Source organism: Vulpes vulpes, chromosome 1, assembly GCF_048418805.1.
Source record: "Vulpes vulpes isolate BD-2025 chromosome 1, VulVul3, whole genome shotgun sequence".
Taxonomy (NCBI): Eukaryota; Metazoa; Chordata; class Mammalia; order Carnivora; family Canidae; genus Vulpes; species Vulpes vulpes.
The window spans coordinates 193,062,720-193,084,365 of record NC_132780.1 but is presented as its reverse complement, the minus strand read 5'-3'; the positions used below and the strand labels follow the sequence as shown (position 1 = coordinate 193,084,365).

General features: G+C 37.2%; 1 protein-coding gene and 1 non-coding gene across 2 annotated transcripts in view; one reads left to right on the top strand and one right to left on the bottom strand.

Moving 5' to 3' along the window:
• Positions 1-21,646, top strand: part of PDSS2 (decaprenyl diphosphate synthase subunit 2) — a 253,935-nt gene that overhangs the window by 153,251 nt on the left and 79,038 nt on the right. The gene's annotated exons all lie outside the window — the stretch shown is intronic.
• Positions 20,076-20,209, bottom strand: LOC112925217 (small nucleolar RNA SNORA42/SNORA80 family). The gene has a single exon (XR_003236042.2). It is a non-coding gene; the product is annotated as a small nucleolar RNA SNORA42/SNORA80 family (small nucleolar RNA).

The window sequence follows — 21,646 nt, the reverse complement described above, 5'->3', positions numbered from 1 at the left end:
ATTTGTATCTGGATGGCTTTTAGGAGGCTCTGCTGGAGCTCTGGAGGTCTGTGTACCCTGCTGCCCCAATTCCCCACATGTAGATAGATGCTCAGTAAAATTTTGATGATGATGGTGGCAGTGTCAACACCAGGTAAAACCAGTAAATGCTAGCAAGGAGTTTTGAAATTAACTTCTGTTTTTTTCTGGTTATAATTATTTGTTAATTATAAAATACTGTCAAATATTTAACACAAAGAAGATATATAAACAAATATTACCTATTTACCGCACTATCCAGAGATAATCACTGTTAGTTATTATTGCGATGTGTTTCCTTTCAAGCTTTTTGTTTGCTTACTCCTACCTTTATATATGTGAATTTTTTGTAACATAGATGAGAACTTAACATGCATAAGGTTTTTTTTTTGATCCTGCCAGTTTTTTCCTATATCATATTATAATGTGGGTATTCTCCTACGTTATTAACATTTTTCACACACTTTGTAATGGTTGTGTAATATTCAGCTATTTAGATGTAATATCATTTATTTAACAGATTTCTCGTTTTGGGAATTTAAGTCACTTCTAATTTTTTATTGTCATAAATAGATCTTCAGTAAACATCTTTACACAGCCATATCCCTCATTTCAGATTATTTTGTTCAGATAAATACCTAAAAGTGGTGCAAAGGGTTTAAACATTTTTAGCATTCTTGATGGTACATATTGCCAAGCTGTTTTCTAGAAAGATGATAGAAATATTCCTTATATATGAGTTTGAATCAGTTTAGTCATGAAATAACAGTGGCCTGAACAAGATAGAATTTATTCTTTCTCATGTAAAAACATCCAGGAGTAGGCAATCTGGGGTTAATTCTACAAACTCAGGAACCAAGATGTTTTTTGTCTTATTGCTCCGCCATCCCTATCTTACGCTTTATTTTTGGCCTCAAATGGCTGCCATCATGTTCTCACTCCATTCCACAGGAAAGGAGGAGGAGGAAGTACAGAGAAAGACAGATCTCCTTCTCTTGAAGGTGAAGTGAGAGGACATCCTGGTTTGCTTAGGATAGTCTTAAGTGCTGACCCAGAATCCCATCTGATTTAACATTTGTCCTGGATTTTTAAGAGAGAACGATTATGAATAGTTACATTAGGATGAGCCAGGATAGGTCTCGTAGATGTCTGCTTTATACTTCCAACCTCTGCCTCAGTTTTTGTCCAGTGTAGGCTAATAGTATATGAGACCCATGTACAGTGGAGAGAGTGCTCTCATGTTAACATGATATTAAATCTAGAGGACAACCAGCAATAACTTACCTCTTTTCCCAACCCTTTCAGACACCTCCCAATCAAGGACAGAACGCAGGGCAATTGCTGATAGAACAAAGTACGCTGAATGTCTAGGTTAACCTATGCAGCCTGTGCATGGCCTTCAAGAGTCACCAAGCCACCAGGTACCAGTCCAAAAGCTCAGTGGGAAACATAGTAAGGTGGAAGTTGGACATCAGTGAAGTATCTATGGAAAATCAAGGCTGATCAGAGAAGGTAGAGAGTAGACTGACCACGCTTGCCTGTATAATGTAAACCTCTAACTGTTTAATTGTTTGGCAACACTTTGTTTTTGCAATAAACCCTCTTGGCAGCAATAAGCTAAAAACTATATATTTCATTTTTTTAAATACTGAGAAAGTTGATAAGGAATGCATATTTACACAAAATGTGAACATTCACTAGCCACTATGGAGGCCATACTGTTATCACTGGCCACATGAAAACAAGAAGCATCAGATCTGCTGAAAAAGTATCACGATCTATTTCCGAAGTTAGTATTTACTTTCAGAAGATTTCCTGAAGATGACAACTTAACATATATAGCTACAGAAGGTATATATTCATACCACTTTGTGAAGCCTAACTTTTAGACAAATGTCTATTTTTCTAAATTAATTTCACTCATTTTCGACTACAAGTTTTTATGTGCACGTGGTCAAGGGTAAGCAATAACTTTCCATTTGTTGGCAGAAGAGAACTTTGCAAACAGCTAAATAATTCCATTTTAGTTGAGTGTCTTCAGGTACTTTAAGAAATTAAATCATTTTAATTAATTCAGGAAAAGCTTTATTTTTTCCATCCATTCATGAAATCAAGGTAAAGCTTTTGGAAGTATATTCTATCAGAGGTAAAGCCATTATGAGTGAGATTGGAACTTCAGTTTAAAGTGCAACATGGAAGGGGCACCTGGCTGGCTCAGTCAGTAAAGCATCCAATTCTTGATCTCAGGGTCAAGAGTTCAAGCCCCACACTGGAAGTACAACATGGGAGATAAAATTATTAGTTTATAATAACAATACAGGTACACATTTTGGTGAGGCACACACAGTGTTGTGATAAAAACAATGTTCTTACTACATTACAAAACCTATGGAATAGTTGGAATTCGCTGTGGCATACCCATAATTCATAATCACATCCAAACAAGCGTCAACATTCTGTTAATTAAAATAGAAAGTATTGTTATAAAAATTTACAAGTATCTTTAATGTTCAAGTCTTTGAACTGTTAAGATTTTGAGGATTTTTGTATTGAGTACAAAAATACAGGGTCAGCACAGCAATATGTGCCTTCTGTCTTTGTCGCCTATCATTAATCAGACTTTCAAAATCTTTATAACCAAAAGTGGTATTGAATGAGTCATCAAAGTTTTGGTGACATCTTGCTCAGAATCCATTCAAAATCTTAAATCAAGCATTCAACAAATAGAACACCAAATGAAACTTTTAGGGAATTATAATGAAAAGAGTTAATGAATTACAGTTAATGAAAATTCCATTGGAATTTTTCCTTACAAAAGCAAGGGAGGAAGAGAACAAAATAAATAGTAAGATCTCAAATACTACCCAGGATTAAAATTTGCAGTTCTGTAATTGTGATTTGGAATATCTCACCTTGTAAGAAGAATCTTTTGGTAGTGTTCCTATTTTGAATAAATTATACACACACACATGAATAAAATGAAATTGAGAAGGCCTAGATTTTGCAGCATCTAATTTTAGCAAAACATTCAAAAGAATCATATAGGCAATTTATTTGACAAGCTTTGTCTTATAAAAATATTTGTCAAAGAAAATTACTCTGAAGGAAGCAAAGACAAGTACCTTGAAAATATTTGGACTAGAATAGTTACATTTTACAATATTTAAAAATAATTAGAATGGAGTTCCTCTTCCATTTAGCAAATTTGCTCAGAGCCTACAGGTAACTCAGAATCTATAGATTGAGCATTCTCTCAATTAAAAAATACTGTGATCTGCCAGTAAGAATCAATTGAAGGTATGAATAATTTCAAATTAGTCATAAAGTGCAACTGTGAAGAATACTGCTGGCAGTTTTATTTTTAAGTGCCGTATTTTAAAAACACATTCTTCAGGACACCTGGCTGGCTCAATCGGTAGGGCATGTGACTCTTGATCTCTGGGTTGTAGGTTGAAGCCCCATGTTGGATATAGAGATTAATTAAATTCTTTAAAAAAAAAAAAAAAGCACATTCTTCAGAAAAATGCCATTTGCGCAATATTAGGGACAAATGTGGCTAAGAAATAGTTAAACTATGTAAATATATACCAAGAATAATTATTCTACTAGCTATTTTTTAATATTCAGATAACCAATATAAAGTTTTTTGTTTTCATGTACATGGATGTATGTTATTTTTCTTTGTTTTTAAATTTCATTTTTGAAAATAGTTTTTTAAGAGAACTTGTTAACAAGTCCACCAACATAATAAAGTCAATTGTTAGTTAATAAATACATGTTTCAATCAGAGACAAATCATAAGAGATTCTAAATCATAGGAAGCAAACTGAGGGTTACTGGAGGGGGGGTCAGGTAGGAGGACAAGGTAACTGGCTGATGGGCATTAAGGAGGGTCTGTGATATAATGAGCACTGGGTGTTACATAACACTGATGAATCACTGACCTCTGCCTCTGAAACCAAGAACATATTATAGGTTAATTAATGGAATTTAAATAAAATTTAAGGAAACAAAACTAAATACATGTTTCGAAAAGTATAAAATTGGGGCACCTGGGTGGCTCAGTGGGTTAAACATCTGCCTTCAGCTCAGATCATGATCCCAGGGTCATCCTCTCTACACAGCAGAGACCCTGCTTTTCCCTCTCTGTCTGATGCTCCACCTACATTTGCTCTCTGTCCTTCTCTGTCTGTCAAATAAATAAATAAAATCTTGACAAAAATCAAGTATAAAATTTTAATTTTTTTTAGCACTCCCTTTTACTTTTAGGTGTCTGAGTTTGGGTGATAAATTATATAGTATCACCACTTTAAAGACATTTCTCAGAAGTTACTTAAGATCATTCTGCTTAGGAACACCTGGGTGACTCAAGTGGTTGAGCATCTGCCTTTGGCTCAGGGTATGATCCCAGGGTCCTGGGATTGAGTCCCACATTGGGCTCCCTGCAGGGAGCCTGCTTCTCCCTCTGCCTATGTCTCTGCCTCTCTCTCCGTGTCTCCCATGAATAAATAAATAAAATCTTAAAAAAAAAAAAAAAAGATCATTCTGCTTACCTCCTGGCCAGAATTTAATGATATGGCCACACCTACTTATAGGGGAGACTAGGAAATGTAAACTTTCTTGTGGGTAGCCATGTGCCCAGCCAAAACTCTGGAAGATACAGATAAAGATAGTGGGACACAGATAGCATTCTGCTCTATCTTCTCGTCAGACTTTTGGCTGGCACATATTTTCATGAGATGGGCCTGCTGATTTTTAGGGAAAAAATGGTAAGGTGCCTTAAATATATAGTTTATATTCATATAGAAATTAATTGGTTACAGGGGGATCCCTGGGTGGCTCAGCGGTTTCGCGCCTGCCTTTGGCACAGGGCGCGATCCTGGAGTACCAGGATCGAGGACCGCGTCGGGCTCCCAGCATGGAGACTGCTTCTCCCTCTGCCTGTGTCTCCACGTCTCTCTCTCTCTCTCTCTCTCTCTCTCTCTCTCTCATAAATAAATAAATAAATCTTTAAAAAAAAACTGCAAAAGAAATGAATTGGTTATATAAAATAGAATAATAGAGAATCTCAAATCTCCTGCCAGAGATTTATTACCATTTGGCCATCCTTTTATTTTTATTTATCCTCGAATTGCTCTATTTTCTATGTGTATAGTCTACTTTGATGGGTCTCACTAAATTCTCTCCTTTACCAGAATTCATATGTTAGTGGAAGGATGATTGATCCATTGCCTTTGAGAGCCACACTGTGACTATATCATCCATCTTTCCTCTTGACCGTACCTATTGTGGTCTGTGATGAACTCTGGGTCTTGGAGAGGGAGCAGGCCTCAGAAAATACAGGCTTGGTGTAGTTTCTGGGTGCCTGGTGCCGCACATGATTAGCTGTAGTCACACACACTGGCCACTCATGGATTAGACTCACATACCTAAGAAGAGATAGGGTTTAGTAACTAGATCCACATTTCGGTAATTAGCCTCAGCCTGGCCCCTACATTAAAAGCAAGGCTTACTGCCTTTAGAAAAATTTCTGTCTTCTCTAATTATTAGTTTTAACTTACTTTAAACTATTCTGTTGAAATCTTATATAAGGTTTAGATGGTGGTATTTCACACAAATATAATCACACTGTAATGACACAAACATTCACTTGCTTTAACCACTCATTTATGGGAATGAGGCTTCCTTTTTCTTAGCTAGCTTGTATCGTCCACACATTCTTTCTTTCAGTGTAGTTCAAGTTCAGAGAAAATGGAGGCTTTACTCCCATCAAAATCAATTCAGTTTCGTAGTTTGTGAAATCCACTCTTAGTGTTTTGCATTCAGAAGCATCACTATAAATGTTCCAGAGTCTAAGACCTCCACCATCTGCTCCATTAGGCACTGGATTTCAGTGGCAGTATTTGATTCAAACACACACACACACACACACACACACACACACACCAAAAACAGCATATCCAAGCAAACAGTTGAGCCTGAAGCTTCTCCTTGAAATAAGAATGATTCTGCATTTCTTCCCTCTTCAGTGAGCCCTAATACCTTCATGGTCTCTGCACAGGTTTTGCATTTTTAGATTTTCATTTTATTGACCCTTTCTGGTGAGGATTTTTTTTTTTCCTTTTTAGGCCATGGTAAATTGTTTTGTTTTGTTTTGTTGGGGTTTTTTTTGTTTTTTGTTTTGTTTTAATTTGATAGTTATGTGTTGAATTGAAGCCTTTATTCTATGCAACCATTCTATTCATCCAAAAAAGGATCTTTTTGTCCCTTATTCTTCAAAGTTTGCAAGTTCGATGAAGGTCAATTTCAAAAGATGCTTCACTGGATCAGGGATCAGTTTTTGTGAAAGACCTTGAGTACCACGTCCAGGGGTCCATAATTGATCTTCTACAAATCTAGTCTTCCAGTAGCTCTGTTTTAATCATAATAGATGGTTTCCAAGCCATGTGAATAGTAGTTTAAACTGAGGAGATTATAGGGGTAACAAAGCTCTTGAAAGTCAAGACTTGGGGATCCCTGGGTGGCGCAGCGGTTTAGCGCCTGCCTTTGGCCCAGGGCGCGATCCTGGAGACCCGGGATCGAATCCCACATCAGGCTCCCGGTGCATGGAGCCTGCTTCTCCCTCTGCCTGTGTCTCTGCCTCTCTCTCTCTCTCTCACTGTGTGCCTATCATAAATAAATAAATAAAAAAATTAAAAAAAAAAAAAAAAGTCAAGACTTCTCTTTGATAAGGCAAATCTTCATACTCAGAACCAGTTCCTTTCATTTAAATACTTGACAGTTTTTTTTTTTTTTTGAGGAAAGTAAAGTTATGTCTCAGAAGTAAACTAATTTTCTTATATGAGTTCTCAGAAGCTTAAGTTGATTAAGGATACTACTAATCATTAATAAGCATTTTTTAGGTGGAGCAGGAGGTAGTGATAAATATGTCTTTGGGGCAACATTAAGTTTTTTAAAGTTTTATACAGGTAGTTAATGCCTTAGTAAAGTTCGATTTCTATTTAATGATGTTTTAATTTTCTCTTGTAAGAAGCATTGTCAATAGATGAACAGGTAAAGAAGGTGTGGGGGGATTCCTGGGTGGCGCAGTGGTTTAGCGCCTGCCTTTGGCCCAGGGCGGGATCCTGGAGACCTGGGATCGAATCACACGTCGGGCTCCCGGTGCATGGAGCCTGCTTCTCCCTCTGCCTGTGTCTCTGCCTCTCTCTCTCTCTCTGTGTGACTATCATAAATAAATAAAATTTTAAAAAAATTTAAAAAAATAAAAAAAATAAAGAAGGTGTGGTATACATACCATATGCCATATATATGAGTGTGTGTGTGTGTGTGTTTGTGTATGGATATTACTCAGCCATAGAAAAGAATGAAATCTTGCCATTATGACAACATGGATGGACCTAGAGGATATTATGCCAAGTGAAGTAAGTCAAACAAAGAAAGACAAATGTCGTATAATCTCACTTATATGTGGAATCTAAAAAAAACAAAACAAAACCAATGAACAAACAGAACGGAAACAGACTCATAGATACAAGAAACAAGCTCTTGGTTTCCAAAACGGAAGGGGTTGAGGTAGGCAAAATAGGTAAAGGGGATTAAGAGGTAAACTTCCAGTTATAAAATAAGTAAGTTATAGATAGGGATGTAATGTTAAGCATAAAGAATACAATAATATTGTAATAACTTTGTATGGTGACAGATAATAACTAGACTTACTGTATGGATTATTTTGCAATGTATAAAAATTCCACAAGGGCACCTGGGTGGCACAGTTAACTGAGCGTCAGACTCTCGGTTTCAGTTCAGGTTGTGACCTCAGGGTTGTGAGATTGAGCCCTGTGTCTGTCTCTGCACTTGGTGCAGTCTGCTTAAAGATTCTCTCTCTCTCCCCTTCTTCTGCTCCTCCACTTGGCCCGCTGTCTCTCTCTCTCTCTCTCTCTAAAATAAATAAATATTTTTTAAAATGTATTGCATCACTATAATATACACCTAAAACTAACAGGATATTGTATGTCAAGTATACTTCCCCCCAAAAAAATAAAAGAAAAATTTGTCAGCAATAGCAATAAAAAGAGAGACCAGAACAGTGAGGGAGCAAATAGAAATTAATACAGAATATCTGTATATAGTATGTCAGTTTTTTCACAGTGACAGCTTTTTTTTTTTTTGAGGATGTGTATTTAACTTGGTAATTAAAGTCAGTGTATTTGTAGCAACTTTAATTTTTTATGACATTTATTCTACCAATTTTTTATTTTGTTGTGTTACTGGATTCTTGTCTGAATTTCTGTGTTATGTGTTTATGTCTACACTTCTCCTGGGGCAGACCATAGATGAAGGGTTCTGCAGTCATAAGAAATTCAGAGCTGTTTTATAATTGCCAAGGGTAAAATTAGCAAAGTCAATTATTCTCCCTTTGGCTTTTCCCTGAAGATATTTAGGGGTCTTCAAGGTAATTGCCTTAGGTAACACTTAGATTTTTAAATATCTCTAAGTATAGAAATTGGTATATTAATCCTCTGGTAATTGTCTTCTTATTTTATGGCTCTAGTCACAGAAATGTGAATTAACAAGATTTTGAATTCAAGAATGAGTTTAAAAATTACTGTTTGAATTTTCATTCATTTTCACTATGGGAGCTAAGGTCCACTTTCTTGTTTTAGTACTTCACTGTACACATACCCTAGACTTAGAGACCTTAGAATGCCTTTTTTTAAGCCATAAATTCCCTGACTCCATTGAAATAATAAGTTGCTCTATATTGTGTGCATGTAGAACATCACTGAATCCTGAAATGATGGGGTCATACCAGAATCTAAAATTTTAGTGTCTGAGCATCAAGCTATCAGTGAGACATGCTGAATGAATAATTGGGGAAAAAACATGAAATGGAAAAGCACTATAATTTAGAAATCTGGCTGACCATTAGAGGCTTTTTTCAGGTCCCTGTTTATTTTGTAGACTGGATCTGTACTTTAGGATTAAGCCACAGTACAAATAAGGCTGTGTGGATTGCTACCTGTCACTTTTTTTTTTTAAGTCCTTTATTTTACATGTATAGTGATAACCGTAGTCTTTAAAAAACTGAATTCACCATGCTATTTTTTTCTACTTTTATAGTCATTTTCATGTAATGGACCTATCATTATATACATCAGGTGGGAGATTGCAAGTTAGCCTGGCTCTCATCTGAACATCCCAGAACATTATGATGTCAGTCTTGGGGGCTGTTCTATTAAGCATTAGTGATTTATATTTCTAAATAACCAGGGCACAGATGTACTCCTTACATAGCTGATGTATTTCCTTATGTTAACTTTGTTTTCCTAAAGGCATAAATATGTTGTTTACAAGGAAGAATTTTGTTTGTATAAATAATGCTCAATTTATGCATATAAATCTCCCCCCTTTTACGTCATCTATATATTTTAATAAAGAGACTGGTATTGGTTACTTGACGTTTGTATTATCTGTTATATTAATTCTGCTTTCAATTTCACATTAAAAAGTGAAACCTGGGGCTCCTGGCTTCAGTCAATTAAGCTCTTGATTCAGCTCAGGTCATGATCTCGGGGTTGTGACATTGAGCCTCACATCAGGCTTCATGCTGGGCATGGAGCCTGCTTAAGATGCTCTCTCCTTCTCCTTCTGTATCCACCCCCCCCCCCCCATGCATGTGCACTCTCTCTCTTCTTAAAAAAAGGGGCAGGGGCCTGGGTGGCTCAGTAGTTGAGCATCTGCCTTTGGCTCAGGGCGTGATCCTGGGTTTCTGGGATCAAGTCCCACATCAGGCTTCCCACAGGGAACCTGTTTCTCCCTCTGCCTATGTTTCTGCCTCTTTCTCTCTCTCATGAATAAATAAATAAAATCTTAAAAAAAAAAAAAAGAAAGAAAGAAAAATTTAGAGGTGGCTAACTGGCTCAGTCAATAGAGCATGCCACTCTTATTCTTATGGTCCAGAGTTCAAGCCCCATTTTGGGTGTAAAGCCTACCTTAAAAAAAAAAAAGAAAAGTGAAACCTAGAAACATGCTATATCATATGAAATTTGAGATTTTCTCTATCATATTCATTTAAAATAGACATTGTGATCTTGTGTACACTATTTTACTTATAGAAATTATTAATAACTTTTAGCCTCTTTAGTCTGACACCCAAGATTAATGTTCTTTTTTTTTTAATTTTTATTTATTTATGATAGTCACACAGAGAGAGAGAGGCAGAGACATAGGCAGAGGGAGAAGCAGGCTCCATGCACCGGGAGCCCAACGTGGGATTCGATCCTGGGTCTCCAGGATCGCGCCCTGGGCCAAAGGCAGGCGCTAAACCGCTGCGCCACCCAGGGATCCCTAATGTTCTTTTCTACACATAGCCCACTCAAGTATAGATTTTCATGACTAGAGTAAATGCGTGCAGAAGGTAAGTGGGGTGTCATATGTTCTAGCAATAAAAGCAGCTATCCTCCCTATCAATTAAAGCCAAGATGCCATCATAAAATTACAATTTCAAAATCCCCAGATTTTTCCAGTTTCTTATAATTTGCTAACACGGCTACCTATTAAACAGACATTATATCCATTCTAAACCACTTCCTTGATCTTTAAAGCAAAAATGATAAATGGTTAGTGTTTGAGAAGTGTACTAGCAACAAGAATACAATATTATGTTCTTTTAAAATTTATGATCTCATTAAAAACTTGAACTTTGCCCTTTGGGTGCCATAAAACAATGGAATAAAGTCTTTTTGCCATAAGAAGGTCAAATGCCATCAGGCAAAATGGACACTTCTCTGAGTGTCTGTCAACCAGAAAACTGGTGACAGGGAAGGGAATTTCTTCCATATGCCTGGCATTCAAAGAAGCCCGGTTAAAAAAAAGTCTGGGTTCTACAAAAATATATTCTCTAAATGGGTAGAGTTGAACCCCACACCATGGTTGGCCATGAGAGGTAGAAATACATTGATTATGGTAATCTTATAGTATACTTCAAGTCAGAGGGAGGAAAAAAAATCTACTTTTCAGCTCGAGTTATTCAGTACAAAAGGTACAAAAGTACCTTTTGCCTTTCTATGATTTTCCTCAAGGAACCTCCTGAGTTAGGAGTTAACAAAAGTACTGAGTAGTTGCCCAACAGATTCCTTCTTCTACATTGTCAGCTACCTGACCTCACATCTCTTCATTCATCCTTTCTTTATCCCATAGATTTGTCCTCGATGCTTCTTTCTTTGTCTCTTTCTGTTCACAAATCAGTTAATTTTATCTCAGGCAATCCCTAGAGTGTATACACATCCTCTTCAACCCTTTTCTTCTCATTTTTCATTCTTTATCTTGCCTGATATTTCAGAAAAATTGTTATCCATCTTTTTGCCTTCTCTGTGCTACTTTCAAAAGAAAAATCAGCCGAAAAACTTTAGTTAGGAGTTGGCAAACAGAGTAAAGCTTGGAATGGTCTTTTGTTAAGAATAAGGAAAATTATATAATTAGAAATGAAAAAGATATGAGAAAGAACCATTGCTCTACCCTCATTATCTCATTAAACCAGATTTCCCTATAACTGTCAATGTTTAAAGGCCATTTAAAAATTTTTTCCTGGGATCCCTGGGTGGCGCAGTGGTTTGGCGCTTGCCTTTGGCCCAGGGCGCGATCCTGGAGACCCGGGATCGAATCCCACATCGGGCTCCCGGTGCATGGAGCCTACTTCTCCCTCTGCCTGTGTCTCTGCCTCTCTCTCTCTGTGACTATCATAAATAAATAAAAATTTAAAAAAAAAAATTTTTTTTCCTATTTAGTTTTGTTTTCCTGTTTTGTTTAATTGCAGGTATTATAAGATTCTGGTTTTCTATTTTATTTTCTATTTTAAGTACGTGGCATTTCTAAGGTTTGGTCTAACCAAGCTTTAGTGGGCTGCCCTGGGAACCTACCTACCATTTATAACGTCAAATGTTGGGGAAAAAAAGGCTGGAGCTCCAAACAACTGACTTAAATATAAAATTCCAAAATGTGGTGCATTTGTAATCCAGTGCCTGGTTGTATTAGATTGATACCAAATTTGAACACCATAAGCAGAAGAACAGGTAAGAGCATTCAAAGGGATCCATGTGGCTACTTGTCATTAGTAGCCATATATAGCTCAGTTGTACTGATATAATTTTGGTTTTAGCATTTCCATCATTTTCCTGATTCCTCAGAGTTGTAAATACTCATGGAAAAAAATCACCCTAAGCCAAAGTTGGCTATGAGTCCTTAACCCAGGAGCAAATTTTATTTATTTAGCAATAGTGATTGGGGAAGAGCCTTTTCCTGGCAGTTAATGACCTACTGGAGGACTTGTGTGCCCAAGGCAAAGCTGAAGGCCATTAAGCCCAACAGGCCATTAACTGACAAATGCCTGACCCTGAGGTCATTTCTGATATTGTAAACTGTGAAAACATTAAAGTGAGTTTGTTGGAAAGTATGACTGTGCCAAGGAAGTTTCTTTTTAAACATTTTGGAAAATGCATTGTTTGTTGTTATTCATGTGGCTTAATTGTCTTTGTTCTGGGGCCATTTTCAATGTGCATAATAGCAAGTTAGTCAGACATGGGTAAACACCAAAACTATACTGTATGGCCAATCTTTGATTTTTAAAGGATAGTTTTCCTGTTTTTCATATTTAGAATATTGGATTAACTATGTCATTCCTAAGCTGCTTCAGCTTTCACTTCTGTGTGGATCACTTATGTTTTCATGGTGTGTTGAGTTGTGTAGCACTTACCTATTTTATACTCCTTAGAGATGACCTATAAAGCCACATAAGTGGAAAGAACTAAGAAGGAGAAGTCTATGGACCTAGTTTCTATCTCTGCCTTTTTTTTTTTTCTTAATTCGCCATTTAATGTTGGATGGTTCATTTTATCTCAGAATTCTAGTTTAGATCATTCATCTTTTTTCTCCAGACTGTCTATCTAATGTCTTTTTTTTAAAGTAAGCTCTATGCCCAACATGAGGCCTGAACTCATGACCCTAATATCAAAAGTCGCATGCCCTACTGACTGAGCCAGCCAGGCATGTAGTCTCTAAGTGTATTAATATTCCATTTTTCAAGTGAAATTAGAAACTTCATGATGTAGAATATTTAATATTTATTAAAATTAGTACAAAACATTTACAAAATAATATGAACAACTTATATTTATGAATGCTTACTATGTAGTAGACACCATTGTAGGTGCTTTGTGTGTATTGATCTCTCCCAAGGCACAGGAAAGGGTTAAGTAATTTCCTTGAGGAAACAGTAGAGCTGCTGTTTAAATATAGGCAATCTGGCTCCAAATCCTCATGCTTAACTGTAGTAGAACTCGAAGAAACCATGTAAGAACCATGATACCTTTTTTTGCCAGCAATTTTGCAGTTACCAGTATTGAAATTTATAGTATCTTAAACAACTAGTAGTTTTAAAATATTGGAATAAATATTTCAATACAAACATCAATAGGAGCTTTATGAAACATTTTAGAGAAATAACTATTAAATAGAGACAACCTGTTTTCTTAGTTTCCTCATCTGTAAAATAAAGGCATTAATTCCATCTCCATATCCTTACTGACGGCAATAGTCTACAATTCTTGGTGTTGTAGGAAAGAGTCTAAACTTGCAATACGTTTAGATCCTGAAAATGTCGTGAAATAGGAAGAAAAACGAAGGAATCAAGAAAAAGTTGTTTATAAACTGAGAAATGTATTAGAGATTTGAAAATCTTTTATAAATATCTAAGATCTAGATATATATATATATGCATATTTTAAAAGCCATAAGGTGATATGCAAATGTAAATTTCTGAAAATAGTGATTAAACAAAGTAATAGTTTTGCAAATTTATTTTAAAATAGCTATGATTTGTACAACTCATTCATCTATTGGAAAAAGCATTGGCAGTGCAAGAAAAATTTTTGTGTGCATTGTGTTAAGCCTTGGAAATACCAGTTGAAAAGCCAATTGTATCACCTATTTTCAGTCTTCATGTAAATTATATCAACCAAAAAAAAAAAAAAAAGAAAGAAAGAAAGCCAATTGTATCTCTATAGATTGGGGAATTTCTAACCCAAGGGTATTCATTTTTTATTCAAAAGTACAATACAGCCAGTCTCAAGTTTCTATAACCTGATTTCTTTGAAGGAGGGGGAAAAAGGATTACCTAATTTTTTAGAACACAGTACCAGTAGAGCCAGTTATTTTTAGAATTCCATTGATTCACAGATTTTGAAGAGCTGCAAACGTATTTGGAAGAAATACAATTACAGTTTTAGACAAGATGCATGGATTTTAATGCATATGAGTCATGCTTTTATTTCTGTGGCTGCCTTTGAAGCAAACCTTGGGATGTCTCTAAATTACAAACATCTGTCTTTTAGTGTAGCCCAGTTTGAAAAGGAACTAATTGAACTAAAAATTGAACTATGTATCTGAAAGACATGGGATCCCTGGAATTTGCAAGATGTGTTTGTGAATCTTGGAAAAATCCTGGAATTTTTAACTCTGGTCAGATGTGGTCTAAACTAATTTTTTTTTCATGAATCTAGTAAGATGAAAGCTAAGAGTCCATATTAATTATATATACAAGTTGGAATTGCATCCTAACACTATACCCCATAGGACCCAAGAACAATTCTGTTTTAACCTGCCTTCTGCCTCTGTTTCAATTCTATTAATTTAAATGTTTTTGAAATAAAATAATAAAGAAATCAACACCTTTATAACAGAAGAGTAATGTAAACTGCCTGTCAAAAATTTGGGGACCCTGTTAAGGTGTTAAGGTGCCTAACCAAGGTATGAGCTATACATGACACATATCAGCATAACACAAAGTAATATTTCAAAGTACAGATCACATGGTGTTTATTGGTGGTAGTGAAATCACAATAGCAAATCACTATGAACACTTTTTTTTTAATGGAACACAGTAGAAAATAGGGCAATAATGAAATTTTTGTTTTACAAAAATTTTCACTCATTTTTATACATATGCATGTGTGCATATAGCGTGTCGTGATATAAAATACAGTTCTTACTGTAGGCTCGAAAGTTGATGGTATTAGGCAGTGTTCTAGCCCGCAGCATCCTTTCAGTTGAATGAAATAATGTACCATGATTCTGGCATTCTGAAGTTTTCACATTGTGAACTTGTGTTTCTCAAAGGTGGGATTAGCTGTTAAGTAAAATCACACTTGGAAAATATCACTTAACATCACTGAGAGTGCCACCAAAGGAAGAAGCAGTGAAAGCAAAATGGAGGTTATCAGCCGCATGGGGAAAAGTGAGCACATCACTGAAATGGCAGACATAATTCTCTCTGAGAAGTTTTCAGAACAAAGTGTAACAGTGCTGCTAAGTGTGGAACATCTAAGTACAACAGACTTCATGTACAGGCATTCCTACATTGGAGAAAGTGAAAAATAAAGCAACTAACTGCTGTACAGTACTGTTGGAATTACTTTCTTTCATGACTAAGCATTCAATTCCCGGCAACTATTTACAGTTTTTGTAATAATGCAAGATACTTAACCAACTTTTTTATAACCTGCTGGAAAGCCTCTCTCTTTTTTCCCTTGATTTCTTATGAAAAGTTTCATTTTGGTGTAAGCATTTTAAATTATCTGCCACTTTTTCAGGAAGCTAATCATGGTGTAAATCAGTGAATGATTATCATTATTCGGTGGTGAATAGTAAGCCAAGAACCATGCACTTTCATTTAAAAAGTAAACTCATGGGCACCTGGGTGGCTCAGTTGGTTAAGCATCTGCCTTTGGCTTGGGTCATGATCCCAGGGTCCTGGGATTGAGTTCCTTATTGGGCTCCCTGCTCTGCGGGGAGCCTGCTTCTGCCTCTGCATCTCTCTCTCTTTCTGTCTCTCATGAATAAATAAATATAAAATCTTTAAAAACAAAAGTGAACTCTATTTTTGAATCACTTTATTGCTACTGAAAGAAACCCATATTTTGGCATCATCCTTACAATTGTTATGAATAAAGAATGTATACAGCTACACATTTAGGTATTTCTGGTCATGGGGCTTACTGTTGATAAAATGCAAATGTCTCCTACCTAGATAAACTGAGGGTGGAAGAGGTGATATGGCTGGCCCAAGGTCATGCAGCTCATCTATGCATTAACCTTGTTAAGTGGTCAGTAACAAAGTAATATCGTTTATCTTTATAAGGTCATTAGTACTAGTTGCATTAGTATAGTACCAGGAACATAATAAGCTATCAGCAAATGTTTATGGAATGAATTAGCTAATATAGTATTAAATTTCATCACCTCCTATTCAAGCCATTTTCTTTTTTTTTTTTTTTAAGGTTTTATTTATTTGTTTTGAGACAGAGAAAGCAAAAGACAGAGCACAGGTAGAGGGAGAGGGGCAGAGGGAGAAGCAGACTCCCTGCGGAGCAGGGAGCCGGGTCCAGTGCTGGATCCCAGGACCCTGGGATCATGACCTGAGCCAAAGGTAGGCACTTAACCCACTGAGCCACTCGGGTGCCCCTCAAGCCATTTTCTTAAACTTGTGGCCCATTTCTTTTGAGGTTTACCAGTCTTGATTTTTAAACTTTTCTTTAGTTCACTGAATTTCCGGAGCCCTTTTTGACAAATGTTACCAGTAGTTAGAGGCGATAAACCAATGTATCAGCTGTTCTAAATTAAAAATTAAGATTATCAATTTGCTTAGTTTTTGCTGCACCTGTCCTACTGGTTGTGCCATTTCTCTCTCTGCTCTTCCCCCTTAGCCAGAAAGAACTTCCAGCTCCACTAGAACAGATTGCTATCCCTCCCACAAATAAGCACGGTCTTACACATTTGGCAGCATTGAAAAGGCTCTCTTCAAAAAGCCTAGTTTAGAAGCTTCCTCCAGAACTCCTGTGAGTTAGTGGTGTGTTTATTACAACAGACCTTTCATCATTGTCTTCATTAAACCTGGTCCTTGTCTCATAGGAAGGAGTGGAGAGAACCATTCTTTCATAGACTTCATCAATGGCTTTATTAAAGCTACTCATTTATATTAATCAGCATGCAGATTAGGACTCATCTGGGTTGTCTGTGCCCAGGTGGTGGGTGAGTAGATTTACCCCCTTATTTGGCCACTGCGCTGCTCCCTGTGTTCTTCAGAGGTCGCTTCTCCACTGAGGCTGCCAGCCTGAAAGCTCTGGCTGAGCACTGGGGATTCAATCCACCTGGAACAAAATAGTTTGCTTAAACCCAGTTTGTAAATGATAAAGTGCTTTACAAATGTTAGATGTTCTTATTGGTCTCTATGGGAGAGCGCTACTCCTTAACAAGTTCCTCTACCTCACCTTGGTAATGTAAGTAAATCTTTGCATCTTTAAATGCATCTCTCAAATACTTTGTGCATCGTTTGTGTGAAGAGGAACTAAAGAGTGTAGCTAATGGCCCTGGTTACTATTAGCAAGCTATCGCATCCTTTATCTATGGAAGTATTTTTCCTAAGACATTTTTACAATAATAATTACTGACAATACAGTTTTTTGTGCCTTAAAATCTTGACAACATCCCTTCAAATATCAAAGCTCTTTGGAAAGGACATATTTACTCTTAACCTATCTTTTGTTCCTCCCAAAATATACATGAGATTAATTCTTCCCCAAGGGCGTTTTACCTTTGCTACTGTTTCCTGCATTGCTGTTTCTTCTTGGAGGTGGGGGAAGGGGTGCAATAAATTTGTGTGTAATTAATGCCATCAGCACTGCAGATGCATGCACACACATGACTGTTTCCTTTGCTAGCAGCTGTTAAGAGTAGTAAAGGCTGAGGGGCTGTGTGTTCATTTGCCTCCTAAATAGAGTGATGGATCACACATTGTCTTGTCATTCCACACTGTAGTAAAAACTGTCATTAAAATAACCTTTCCAGCGCAAGTTTTTAGAAGATGATTATAAATCTGTAATAGCCTCCACAGTTTCTATATACTAAACAAGTTTAAGTACATAGCAACCTTTTTAGAGTGAGTTAGGATCCAACCATACTACCTTACCATGTCAACTCAGATAAGTTAATGCTGGCTTGAGCTTTTCTTGAGCCACGTTACTTTCTGGTTAACATTGTTCTAAAGCTATAGTTGAATTTACTTATAATTTGGGCTAGGTGATCCTTTGCTCCTATCAAGTGGTCTGGTTTAGTAGTTAACCATCTACAACTCAGTCTATACTATTCCATCTGTCAAATGCTAACTGACAGTACTCCTGGATCACATTTATTGAGAGAGGCACAACTTGTCTCCACTGAATGCTTAACCACCACTTACTGGTTTTATTTTTGCTAATCCAAGGACTAATGATTGATCGATATATTCCAGAAATCCATTTGTGGAGACAGCTTAGGAAGGCTCTCCAAGATGAAAAGCAGGATGTTCTCCCCAGCACCCCACCCCAGCCCACAGAAATAGGTTTTGTTGTTTGTTTGTTTGTTTATAGATTTTATTTATTTATTTGACACAGAGAGAGCACAAGCAGGGGGAGTGGCAAGGAGAGGGAGAAGCAGGCCCCCCACTGAGCAGAGAGCCCGATGTGGGGCTCAATCCCAGGACCCTGAGATTGTGACCTGAGCTGAAGGCAGACACCTAACCAACTGAGCCACCCAGGTACCCCAGGTGGTTGTTTTCCCTGATCAGAAAAGCAGTACAATAAAAGAAGGGAGAAAATGTAATACATTGTAAATTTAAGCCATGATAAGTGTAGCAATTATAAATTTAAGCAGTTCAGGAAAGTTGAAAAAGAACATTTTTTAATTAAAAATCATCAAAGAGCTTACCACTTACACATTATCATTATTACTGTTTTGTTGTCCTTTCAGACATTTTTCTCAGCATATATAAACACATAGATTGACCTCGTTTTGTTTTAAAAATTTCTATTGTACTGTTCTGTTTGTAACCAGCTTTTTTATTGTTCTTAAGATATTGTATCTTTATATAGCAGTGTGAGGATGTTTTTTGGTCATTGCTGTTCTCTTACCACCCCTACTCCCAATTCCTATTCTTTATGATAAGAATTTTAGTACAGCTTAGGGCCATAATCACCACAACACCTTTTGTGAGTGTGTATGCATCACTTTTGCATTTCAGTTAAGAAGAATCTTTGAGTTGTAGTTACCCTTTCCAAAAGATAAAGAATGAAGCAATTACATATTCCCCTGAGACTGATGAAATTTGTCCTCAAATTAACCATTTAAGAAATTCAATCTAGGGTATCCTGGGTGGCTCAGCAGTTTAGCACCACCTTCAGCCCAGAGCATGATCCTGGGGACCTGGGATTGAGTCCTACATCAGGCTCCTTGCATGGAGCCTGCTTCTCCCTCTGCCTGTGTCTCTCATGATTAAATAAATAAAATCTTTTAAAAATAAAACTTATCTTTAAAAATTCAATCCATCGGGCAGCCCTGGTGGCGCAGCGGTTTAGCACTGCCTGCAGCCTGGGGTGTGATCCTGGAGACCCAGGATCGAGTCCCACGTCGGGCTCCCTGCATGGAGCCTGCTTCTCCCTCAGCCTGTGTCTCTGCCTCTCTCTCTCTCTCTGTGTCTCTACGAATAAATTTAAAAAAAAAATCTTTTAAAAAAAAATTCAATCCATCAAGTATACCTCAATAAAAAGAATAATTATGGGATCCCTGGGTGGCATAGTGGTTTGGCGCCTGCCTTTGGCCCAGGGCGCGATCCTGGAGACCCGGAATCGAATCCCACGTCGGGCTCCCGGTGCATGGAGCCTGCTTCTCCCTCTGCCTATGTCTCTGCCTCTCTCTCTCTCTCTCTCTCTCTCTCTCTCTCTGTGACTATCATAAATAAATAAAAATTTAAAAAAAAGAATAATTATAATAAATTTATTTCATACAAGGTGGCCCAAGGAGCCAGCCCATAACATTGACAGTCTGAGCAGTTACCACTTCAGGCTCACTGAAATCTAGGGTGTTAGAAGATTGGGGAATACATATGGCTTTGCTCTACAGTCAGGTTTAGGACAAATCAGAGAGAAAAGTGTGGTTTTTTTTTTCTGTTTTTTTTTTTGTTTTTTGTTTTCCACTGTGCGACCCGCTTCAGTGCCTGCAGTCTACGGCACAGAGGCCAGGCAATGGTTCAGGGCTACAGTTTGCTCTGGCATGGGACACTATGAGAGGCCCAGGGGGGAGAAAAGCGTTTTTGTATGGCACATGCAGGTAAGGAATTCTCCCATTCTTGCACCTCCCAGAAATGCAGAAATAAAGAAACTTATCTCCTGTTTGATTATTCTCTAGACAGCTAAAGTAAACTTTGTAACATTAATGGTGACAGATCCTCTTCTATGTGTTCTGCATGTGTCCTCAGTAGAGAGGAAGCCATGCAACGAAGTAGAGCCATTATTTGTTTGACTCAAGTTTGCACTTAAACCTGGCATCATTCTGAATCTGGTAGTATGATTCTTCCCAAGCATTAGAGCCATTCAAGACCCAGAACTCAGCAATGTTGACCTTTAATTGCCCCACAGATGACATTTTTGTCAGCTGGTGGGGTGGGCTACCAGTTACAGTCGTTTAAAAAATGGAACTGGTTCAGAAAATGGAAATTGTTTCATTATGATTCTAGGTGTTGGAACCAAGGAGGACTGGGTGCAAACACTTTCACAAAGAAAGTCATCAGAGGTCAGACAGAGAGAAAGGTACATGTGAAGAAAACAGATAAAAATAATTGAGCAAAGATAACTCATCAAAGTTTACCAAAACAACAACAACAACAACAGTTTTCAAATTTACATGCCTAATTATAAATCCTAAGATTTGCATTTCTAGAAGCTCAGAATCAGATTTGGAAGGGACCCTCAAGAGTTGTGTTTTGCAACTTCCCTCATTTTATATTTGAGAAAACCCCAAACTCTGAGAAATGCATCGGTTTGCCCCAGACCTCCCGATGAAATTAGTAGTAGGCCTTGAAATAGAATCTAGATCCTCTGCCTCTTAATGCTCTACTTTCTTTCATTACAGCCCTCTAATTTGTTGACCTTCCAAGAGTGGCTAACCTCGATGCTCTTTTAAGTCTGTCTTCTTTTTGTTGTAGAAAGTGTTCGCTTGCGCCCCATCCCCCCTAGGCCTAAGGAACAGAAGTCCTTGAGTGTTGTCTAGAGCGCCAAGAAGTGGAGGGCTTAGGCTCTTAGTCCCAGGACATCTGGCAATTAGGCTTCTGGATTCCCTGGCGGACACTATCCTTGCTACCATTTGGCACTGCTGGAACAAGTCATTTCACAAGAATCTAAGGGAGAAAAGTATTACACAGGTGCTTTCTTATATTTAAGTATAATAGATGTCTAAACAGGTGAATGCCTGTGTTGGTAAGCCATATATTGGAAAAAAGAAGGTTCAGATCATTAAATGGCCTTGTTAAAGTATGTGTTGTTGCTAGTCCTGTGGTCTTTCTAGAAATATAACAATTTTAAAGGAAGATGAGACTTAAACACATCTGTCTTTGGTATAATTTTATTTTTATTTTTATTTTTTTTTAAATTATTTTTTATTATTTATTTATGTAGTCATACAGAGAGAGAGAGAGAGAGAGAGAGGCAGAGACATAGGCAGAGGGAGAAGCAGGCTCCATGCACCGGGAGCCTGACGTGGGATTCGA